Here is a 9,596-nt window from a genome sequence, read left to right as displayed (position 1 = left end):
CTAAAACAAATGTCCAACAGCAGAGGGGATCCTGTAGGTTTCCTTGAGCAGCTCATCCAGGTATTAATCAGAGGCTTGTTAATGGAGGGGCAAAAAATGGGGAAGTAGGGATGGAAGCTGTGATGAAAATGAATGTTGTGATTAGCTGAATGGGTACAGTAATATACTCTTTGAAATTTCCACTGTAGTGGATTATTCCTTGGGCCTGTATGGTATGTACGTGGAAGTGATCTTCTATAAATGATCTTTTAGAACATGTTTGGTGAGTTAATTGGTCTAAGATGGTGGGTGTTGGACAAGTGGATATGAGGATTTAAAACTGTAAGCAGTGACCGCTGGAAGCATGAGGAGAAAAGGGCTCAATGGTAAGATATCAGTGCTAAGCAATTTTTCTTTAGTCACATGACAATGACAGGGGATTAGAGTTCAGTAAAGAGAATGAAGTCTGGAATTTTGGTGAGTGCATCTACCAAGACTGTGATGTGATCTTTGGAAAGATGCAATATTTTATGAAATCCACGATGATGGTTTTTTCAGAGGGGCTAGGGACTTGGAGTGAATGAAGAAAGTCTTCCAGGATCTCCTGATCCCAAAGAAGTACATGACTGGGTGGTGCAATAGTGTAGGGCATTGTGTTGGAAGAGGGAGCATGTGAAATTTCTATGAGCAACATTGCAGGAGGACACAATTAAGATTCATGTTTATGTTTCCTCATTTGAAACATGGGGCAAGGTGTTTTTGTCTAGTTTAGGACCTGATCGGGTCTGTGTCTGGCTCACTACCAGACACTTAAAGGTATCATCTCCACTTGTTGTTTCTGCCTAATTATCTCAGTTATTGCCAATTGTGGCCAACTAGTGGGCTCACGGTTTGGGCCAGCTTCTCAGTCAGTGCTCTCTTGTGGTCCTCCTGATCTAAGCCATAAGCATGGGCCAGTTTCAGATCACCTGCTGCTAGAAGAACCTTAATTCTATATCCATACTGTCCAAAAGAGATGTGCTAACTTGTTCTATTAGGGTAGGTTGGATACTTCAAACACAGACTAGGAGATGGCCAGAACCCCCCCACCATAATTCCCCAAAGGGGAACTGCCAGTTTATCTAAATAAAATTAACCATTCATCTATCCCTCATTAGCAAGAGAATAAAAATGTTGTTTTTGTAGACTCCATATTTATTTATTAAAAATATGTATTGAGGGGCTTCCCTGGTGGCGCAGTGGTTGAGAGTCCGCCTGCCGATGCAGGGGACACGGGTTCGTGCCCCGGTCCGGGAAGATCCCACATGCCGCGGAGCAGCTAGGCCCCGTGAGCCATGGCCGCTGAGCCTGCGTGTCCGGAGCCTGTGCTCTGCAACGGGAGAGGCCACAACACTGAGAGGCCCGCGTACCGCAAAAAAAAAAAAAAAAAAAAAAAAAAAAAAAAAAAAAAAAAAAAAAATATTTATTGAGCACTTACTATGTGTCAGGAAACTTTTTAATAGCTGGGAATGTTTCTGTAAATGTAGCAGATAAAAATCACTGTCCTCATCTAGTGTACTTGCTAGTAAGATAAGACAGACAGTTAACAAAATAAGCAAAACACAGGAAGGAAATGCCAAAATGTCTGAGATTTGCTTTAAAATACAGTAGAAAAAAAGTAGTTGGAGTATAGGTTAAATAAAATTGGTAAAATATTGATAATTATTGAAGCTTGGTATTGGGAACATGGCATTCATTATACCATTCACACATGTGTGCACACACACACACAACTGTTCATTTGTGATAAATGCTATATAAAAAAGTAAAGCAGAATAGGAGAATGAGTAGTCAGGGTACAATTATAAACAGAGTGGTCAGGGAAGGCCTGCTGAAAGGTGATATGTGAACAAAGATCATAAGGATAGGGTTACACATTTACTCACTACACTCAGATGTATGACAATGAGGGCTTTGCATTTTCTATAGCTTGTCTGATCCTCCTTGTGAGACCCTACCATTTTGGGAAGGAAGAAAAAAATTTAAATTTAATCCAACTCAGGAAAATCTCACCCTAATCTACTTGTTGCCTCAAAAGTGTAGGATGGGGCACACTGATAAGGCAATGTAGAGACATAAACGTCTACCATCTATAGTGAATGCAACCTTGTCACTTAATTATAACAGGTCTAAGGCACCCAAGTATATTCTAAGTATGCAAGTCTGTACATTTTTATGTCTAACTCAAGTTTATAATTTTTACTTTCTCATCTTTCTTGGACTCCCCTCCCCCTCACCCCCTCAAATGCTCCTTAGTTTTTCCTTAAGGAGACACTAACTAGACCACAGGTTTAGCAATTCATTTATTTTATTTTATTTTATTATTAAAATGTCAGTATCAAGAAGAGGGGTTTGATTGCCCAGGCCATCAGGAGTAGGGTCTATACATTGTAACATCAGTTACAGTCTGTCCTTCTTTTGCTCAAACTCCTGTGCTTATCATCATAAGAATGGAAACATTCTGCAGCTGCATCATCCTTATCTGTTTTTCTCAGTGTCTTGATGACCTTACAATTCTCTCTGAATTCAGGGACTTCATACATTCTGCTTTTTATAACCTACATTACTACAATTCCATTCTCCAATATAAGGTGTTTTCCCTCTGATCAATTCTACTCAACACCAGGAATTTGAACAATCCAGATCGTCAGATTCTCTCCCTCAGCGCTGGCCCCCAACCCCATCATCCCCTCCAGAAGCCGACTTAACCTCTCTCCTTTTTCTGACTCTTTGAATCCTCCCTTTCGAAAAACCCTAGGCAAGTTCTTTTTTTTTTTTCAATGTATCATGAATAGTGGATTAAAAAGAAATGAAATTGTAATTTGTAACGGACATAGACTATATCAAAATGCACTGCAAGTAATAAAAGTAAGTTTTTTATGCGAAACTCTTGTTTCTGTAACATATATATATATATATACACTGAATATTATACATATATGTGAACTGTGTCATAACACAATGTTTCCTATTATGGTTAGTGGTGCTTTGAAAGTCTGGTAGCTATCAGGCCTAGCTTTTGATATGTTAAATTCAAGTAAAAAAAAGATTGGGAAAACCTTTTCACCCTCCAGGTTTGCAAGACAATTATCTTCCGAGAGAGGTCAGGAAAGTCAGCTTTTGAGTCTAAAGCTCATCTGTGTCTTTTTTGGTATAGCTTCCTTTGTGTAATAGCCTTGGGATCCTTTTGTGTAATAAGCCTCAAACCCAGGGGGAGGAAGGCTGCAAAGAAGCACTAAGTTGTAACAGTATAATATTATAAAATAAAATATCACCGTATTAAACATGCCAATTTTAAGTCTTGGGTTTCCACATGGATTTGCAGTTGCTTAAGTAAGAAAGGCAGTTTTGGGAATTCCAAGGCGGTCCATTGGTTAGGACTCCATGCTGGTTGGGGAACTAAGATCCCACAAGTTGCTCAGCACAGCCAAAAAAAGGCAGTTTTTCTTAGTGACCCCAAGACATATTTGAGGAGAAGAAGCAGTGACGGCTTGCAGATCCCTTAGACAGCTGTGGGAGGAGCTGCTGATACCTGCAGGACAAGCAGTTTCTCTTTTTAAGCCAAGTGGGTGTGTATAACTATTGTGGTCAGCATTCCCCTCCCTCATATCTGAGCTTCAACAGATGCACTTATCCCATTAGAATGTAAGGATTTTTGTTGACTGCTCTATCATTAGTAATCAGAATAGCATTTAGCATACAGTGTGGGCTCAAAAAATATTTGTTGAAATAATTGCTGATTTAAAGTGTATTTTTTGCATATATCTTTTAAAAGACTATGTTCCTAGAATCAACAGTTAGCAGCAAAATATCCATTGTCTCCACACAGGGACTGGGAATTAGGCTTGCCTGGGCTGCAGACCACTGGGCATGAGCGTGACTATGGTGACTAAATTACCTGCAAAGGTCCAGAATAGAGAAAGCCAACTCACAGTCCCAAATTCAAGATTAAGGGCCAGAACTTGCACATAAATGCCAAGGCTAGGAAGTAGAAGAGATAGAATGAGGGATCACAATATGTATAAGAAATGGACCAGAACCAAGGAATTGGAGGCCAGAATGGTTTCTGCAAACACCAATGGGTAGTTTCTTTTATAGCCTACAGGTAAGTGGCATGGTGAGTAACACTCCTTAAGAGATGCAAGGTTGAAAGAGAAAATGGAGGATGATTAAAGAAATAAGATTAAAGAAATAAGATATGTAGGTATGGTTTGGGGCAATAAAAGAAAAAATAGTGAGGGCCTGAATAAAGCAGAGGGAAAAATAGATTTTAGATACTCTTCTGATTAGAATTTTCAAGACTTGGTGACCTGTACAATACAGGGAATATAGCCAAAATTTTATAATAACTACAAATGGAGTAAAACCTTTAAAAATTGTGAATCAGTATATTTGTACAACTGTAACTTACATAATATCATACAACTGCACTTCAATTAAAAAAAAAACACTTGGTGACCAATTGTTAGTATGATATAAAGGAAGAATAACAATGATTAAGGTAATTTACTTGGGAAACTGGGAAGGTAGGGAACCTGGGAAGGTAGTGATTGTATAAGAAGAGATGGGGACTCTGTGAGGGAGCAGTTTTGTTCCTCCATAAACTCAGTACCTTTATGAGTTTAATTTTGAACATGATAAATTTGAAGTGCCTGTAGAAAATTCAAGTTGAGGGGTCAAAAAGGCCTTTGGAAATTTTCATCTAGATCTCAGAAAAAAGGTTAGAGTTGGCCAAAACAATCTTGAGAAGGAAGAACAGAGCTGAAGGTATCAGGCTCCCTGACTTAAGACTATACTACAAAGCTATAGTAATCAAGACAATATGGTACTGGCACAAAAACAGAAATATAGATCAATGGAACATGATAGAAAGCCCAGAGATAAAGCCACTCACATATGGTCAACTAATCTATGACACAGGAGGCAAGGATATTCAATGGAGAAAAGACAGTCTCTTCAATAAGTGGTGCTGGGAAAACTGGACAGCTATATGTAAAAGAATGAAATTAGAACATACCCTAACACCATATACAAAAATAAGCTCAAAATGGATTAAAGACCTAAATGTAAGACTGGAAACCATAAAAATCCTAGAAGAGAACATAGGCAGACACACTTTGACATATATCATAGCAATATATTTTTTGACCTGTCTCCTAAGGCAAAGGAAACAAAAGCAAAAATAAATAAGTGGGACCCAATTAAACTTAAAAGCTTCTGCTCAGCAAAGGAAACCACTGACAAAGTGAAAAGTCAACCTACTGAATGGGAGAAAATACTTGCAAATGATCTGAGTGATAAGGGGTTAACATCCAAAATATATAAACAGCTCATACAACTCAATATCAAAAAAAAAACCCAATTAAAAAATGGGCAGAAGACTTGATAGACATTTTTCTGAAGAAGATACACAGATGGCCAACAGGTACATGAAAAGGTACATGAAAAGGCCAACAGGTACATCAGTATCACTAATGATCAGAAAAATGCAAATCAAAACCACAATGAGGTATCATCTCACACCAGTCAGAATTGTCATCATCAAAAAGTCTACAAATAAAAAAAATAAAAAAAAAAAAAAAAAAAAAAAAAAAGTCTACAAATAATAAATGCTGGAGAGGGTGTGGAGAAAAGGGAACCCTCCTACACTGTTGGTGGGAATGTAAATTGGTGCAGCCACTATGGAGAACAGTATAGAGGTTCCTTAAAAAACTAAAAATAGAACTATCATATGATCCAGCAATCCCACTACTAGGCATATATATAGAAAAGACAAAATCTCTCATTTGAAAAGATACATGCACCTCAGTGTTCATAGCAGCACTATTTACAATAGTCAAGACATGGAAGCAACCTAAGTGTCCAACAACAGATGAATGGATAAAGAAGACGTGGTATGTATATATACATATATAATGGAATATTACTCAGCCATAAAAAAAATGAAATTTTGCCATTTGCAGCAACATGGACAGACCTAGAGACTATCACACTGAGTGAAGTAAGTCAGACGGAGAAAGATAAATCTTATATGATACCACTTATATGTAGAATTTAAGAAAGAATACAAATGAATTTATTAACAGAACAGAAGCAGACTCACAGACATGGAAAACAAATTTGTGTTTACCAAAGGGGATAGTGGTGCGGGTGGGATAGGCAGGGGAGGGAGGGAGGGATAAATTAGAAGTATGGGATTAATACATGCATACCACTATATATAAAATAGATAACCAACAAGAATTTACTGTAGAGCACAGGGAACTACATTCAGTTTCTTTTAATAGACTATAATGAAAAAGAATCTGAAATATATATATATATATGTGTGTGTGTGTGTGTGAGTGTATAACTGAATCGCTTTGCTGTATACCTGAAACTGATACAATATTGTAAATCACCTATACTTCAATTTAAAAAAATGAGAGTTAGACAATTACTAAGGACCCCTCATGTCTAAGAAAGGCAACCAATGTATAAACGATTCATCAGCAATGAGTTTAGATAGCTTGAAGCACCTGTTACCGAAGCAAGAGTTTTTAAAGCAGAATTACAGGATTTTGCCTCTGAAATATATATAAGCTATAGAATTCCTGAAAGTAGTCTATGACTGCCCTCTTCTGTTAATTATATGGTGAAGATAACAAACCAAATACACAGTGCTTTATTTTAAACTAACTTATAAGATTCCTACCACCCATCCTGACAAATACTCACTTACTCAGAAAGGAGGAAATATGTTAAAATACTACATTCATGTGGGTTTGATTGTAAAATTTTACAGTGAATGAGAAAGCCCATGGCTATCATTGCATTAAGAAATTTACCCAAGAAAATAATATGCAACATGTTAGGCATCATGAATTCATGTCATTAAATATAAGTGTAATACTTACAAAGCATAAAAACATTTTTATGCCAAAAAAGGAGCAGAGTTGATCTAGTCACAATTTTGCCTCTGAAAAGGCAGCAAAGAAATTTGTATTTTATATATGCTTGCCAAATCTCAAAGTTTAAGGATGTATCCCACGTATCCTTAATGTCTCCTGACAACTAATTGTGCTATTTAGATATTTGATTTAAATTTCCTTCGTTTTTATCTTGTGTTATTTATTTGTTTTTTTGTTTTGGTTGTTGCTATCGTTTTATTCCAAGCATCAGAAATCAGCATTTTAAAACTGCAATGAATTCTCTTACTTCTACATTCAAAATACAACTATTTTATTCATTCAACAACTTTTTTAAAAATTGAGGTTTAACTCACATATCATAAAATTCACTCTTTAAAAGTGTACAATTCAGTGGTTTTTAGCCACAAGGGACAGCAACTATTTATTGAAGGCCTATTATGTACTAGGTTTCTGTTCAATTTGATATTCATGTACTAGAAGTCAGAATTTTCTAATTACAATATGAACATTTCATAGCTATGCCAGATAAACCAGGCAATGTTGGAATAATCACTGGTTCCTGACCAGAGATGAATTTAGCCAATGTGAAAAATAGAATAAGCTTCCAAAGTTAAAAACAATACAATGTGCAGAGTCAAGAACGGTTTCCCCTTTGCATAGCCTGGCCTGCTCGTGAGCATAGACTAAATCTCTGGTATTAGCTGGACAGATGAGGAATGATTTGTCACCAGGTAGAAGAGGAGATCATAGAATTTTAGAACTGGGTGATGCCTTAGAGATAATTTATATCCTATATCTCCACTGTACAGATCAGGAAAGCAAAGACCATAAGAGAGTTAGTGTCCAGCTCAATTCTTACCTAATGCTTTCAGATTCTTACCTAATGCTTGTTCCTCTAGAATAGTTTGCAAACTATATTTCTCAGGGACCCAGGATTCTTGGAGAAACCTACAGGGCTTCTAGGATGATAGAGGGGTGGCTAAGTAGAAGAACCTCTGCATCTCTCCCTAACTTACTCTAACAGCTTTGACTTCATAAGATTCTAAGCAAGCTCGTTTTAAAATAGCTTCACTGCTAAAAAAAAAAACACATTTAAAATTTTTGGCATTTGCTAAACTACTCCACAGTGTCCAGAGGAGGTACGTGCCTAGTACTGCACACACAGTTTAAATATCCTGCCTAGAAAACTGCTCAACACCACCTAAACACTAAACTGGTTTCTTAGTACATGGTATATGTTTTAGGAATTGCTGTTTTTTTCATGCAAGAAGATTTTTTAAAATATATTGTCCATGTTTGAATTGAAAGCCCCCTGAAGAAAGCATTTTTCATTTACTGACCTCAAGTTCAGGTTCTGAAATTACAGAGAAAAAAACAAAAAACCCACACATGGGTAGATGACTATATTTATTAACTGAATGCAAATCTATCCACATTCAAAAATGTATTTCTGACAGTTTCTGTAATATTAATCTGAATTGAAAATAGAATAGCATCTTCCCTAGAGTACTTCATTTTTAAAAACAAAGTATTTATAAAGTGTTTGAAGCCAAATTATGTCTAAAGAAGTAATAAAGATGCTTTGCTAAAAAGTCTATTCAAATACATATTCTAGTACTAGCATAGTTCTACTACTAGGATAGCAAGTATTTGTTTATTTCCTAAGGCAAGTGGCCTTCAAGGAGTATGAAAGGCTGACTTGGCACCTGGAGTACCCAACATGTGTACTAAGTGTCACCAAAATGTGTTGGAGTAAAAAGAGTGGGGTGTAGACACTCACTAGATCAAAGCTCTTTGAAAGTCATCTCAATAAATTTACTTCTGTAGAAACTTTAATGCTTTCTTGGGTCACTCACTATATTCTAGGGCTGCCATTACTAAGTGCCACAGACTGGGTGGCTTAGACAAAAGAAATATATTTTCTCAGCGTCCTTTGATGCTAGAAGCCTGAGATCAGGGTGTCAGCAGGGTAGACTTCTGAAGCCTCTCTCCTAGGCTTGCTGATGGCCATCTTCTCCCCAACTCTTCACGTGGTCTTGCCTCTGTACCTGTTTCTAAATTTCTTCTTATAAGGACACCAGTTATATTGGAGTAGGGCCTACCCTAATGATTTCATTTTAACTGAATTACCTCTTTAAAGACCTTATCTCCAAATGCAGTCACATTCTGAGGTCCTGGGGGTTATGACTTCAATAAATGAATTTTGGGGGCTTCCCTGGTGGCGCAGTGGTTGAGAGTCCGCCTGCCGATGCAGGGGACACGGGTTCGTGCCCCGGTCTGGGAGGATCCCGCATGCTGCGGAGCGGTTGGGCCCGTGAGCCATGGCCGTTGGGCCTGCGCGTCCGGAGCCTGTGCTCCGCAACGGGAGAGGCCACGACAGTGAGAGGCCCGCATACAGCAAAAAAAAAAATAAATGAATTTTGGGAAGACACAATTCAGTCCATAGTGCTCACCATGCAACAATAAATGCTGCTGGTAAATGTTTAATAAGCAGCTCTCCAAAAAGAAAATGCCCTGAATTTTAGCATTTACTTATTTCTTTGGCAATAAGTCTCCTATTTCAGCCAATGTCAGCTACCAATGTGATTCCTCTGAGTGCAGAGTTGGGAAGAGATAGGCGGCAGCACAGCATTTTATAGTATTTCTACCACAGAAATAAGGCAGACT

The sequence above is a fragment of the Mesoplodon bidens genome (assembly GCF_964165515.1).
Source record: "Mesoplodon bidens genome assembly, chromosome: 4".
Classification (NCBI taxonomy): domain Eukaryota; kingdom Metazoa; phylum Chordata; class Mammalia; order Artiodactyla; family Ziphiidae; genus Mesoplodon; species Mesoplodon bidens.
The sequence above is the reverse complement of the archived record's forward strand: the minus strand, read 5'-3'. Positions refer to the sequence as shown.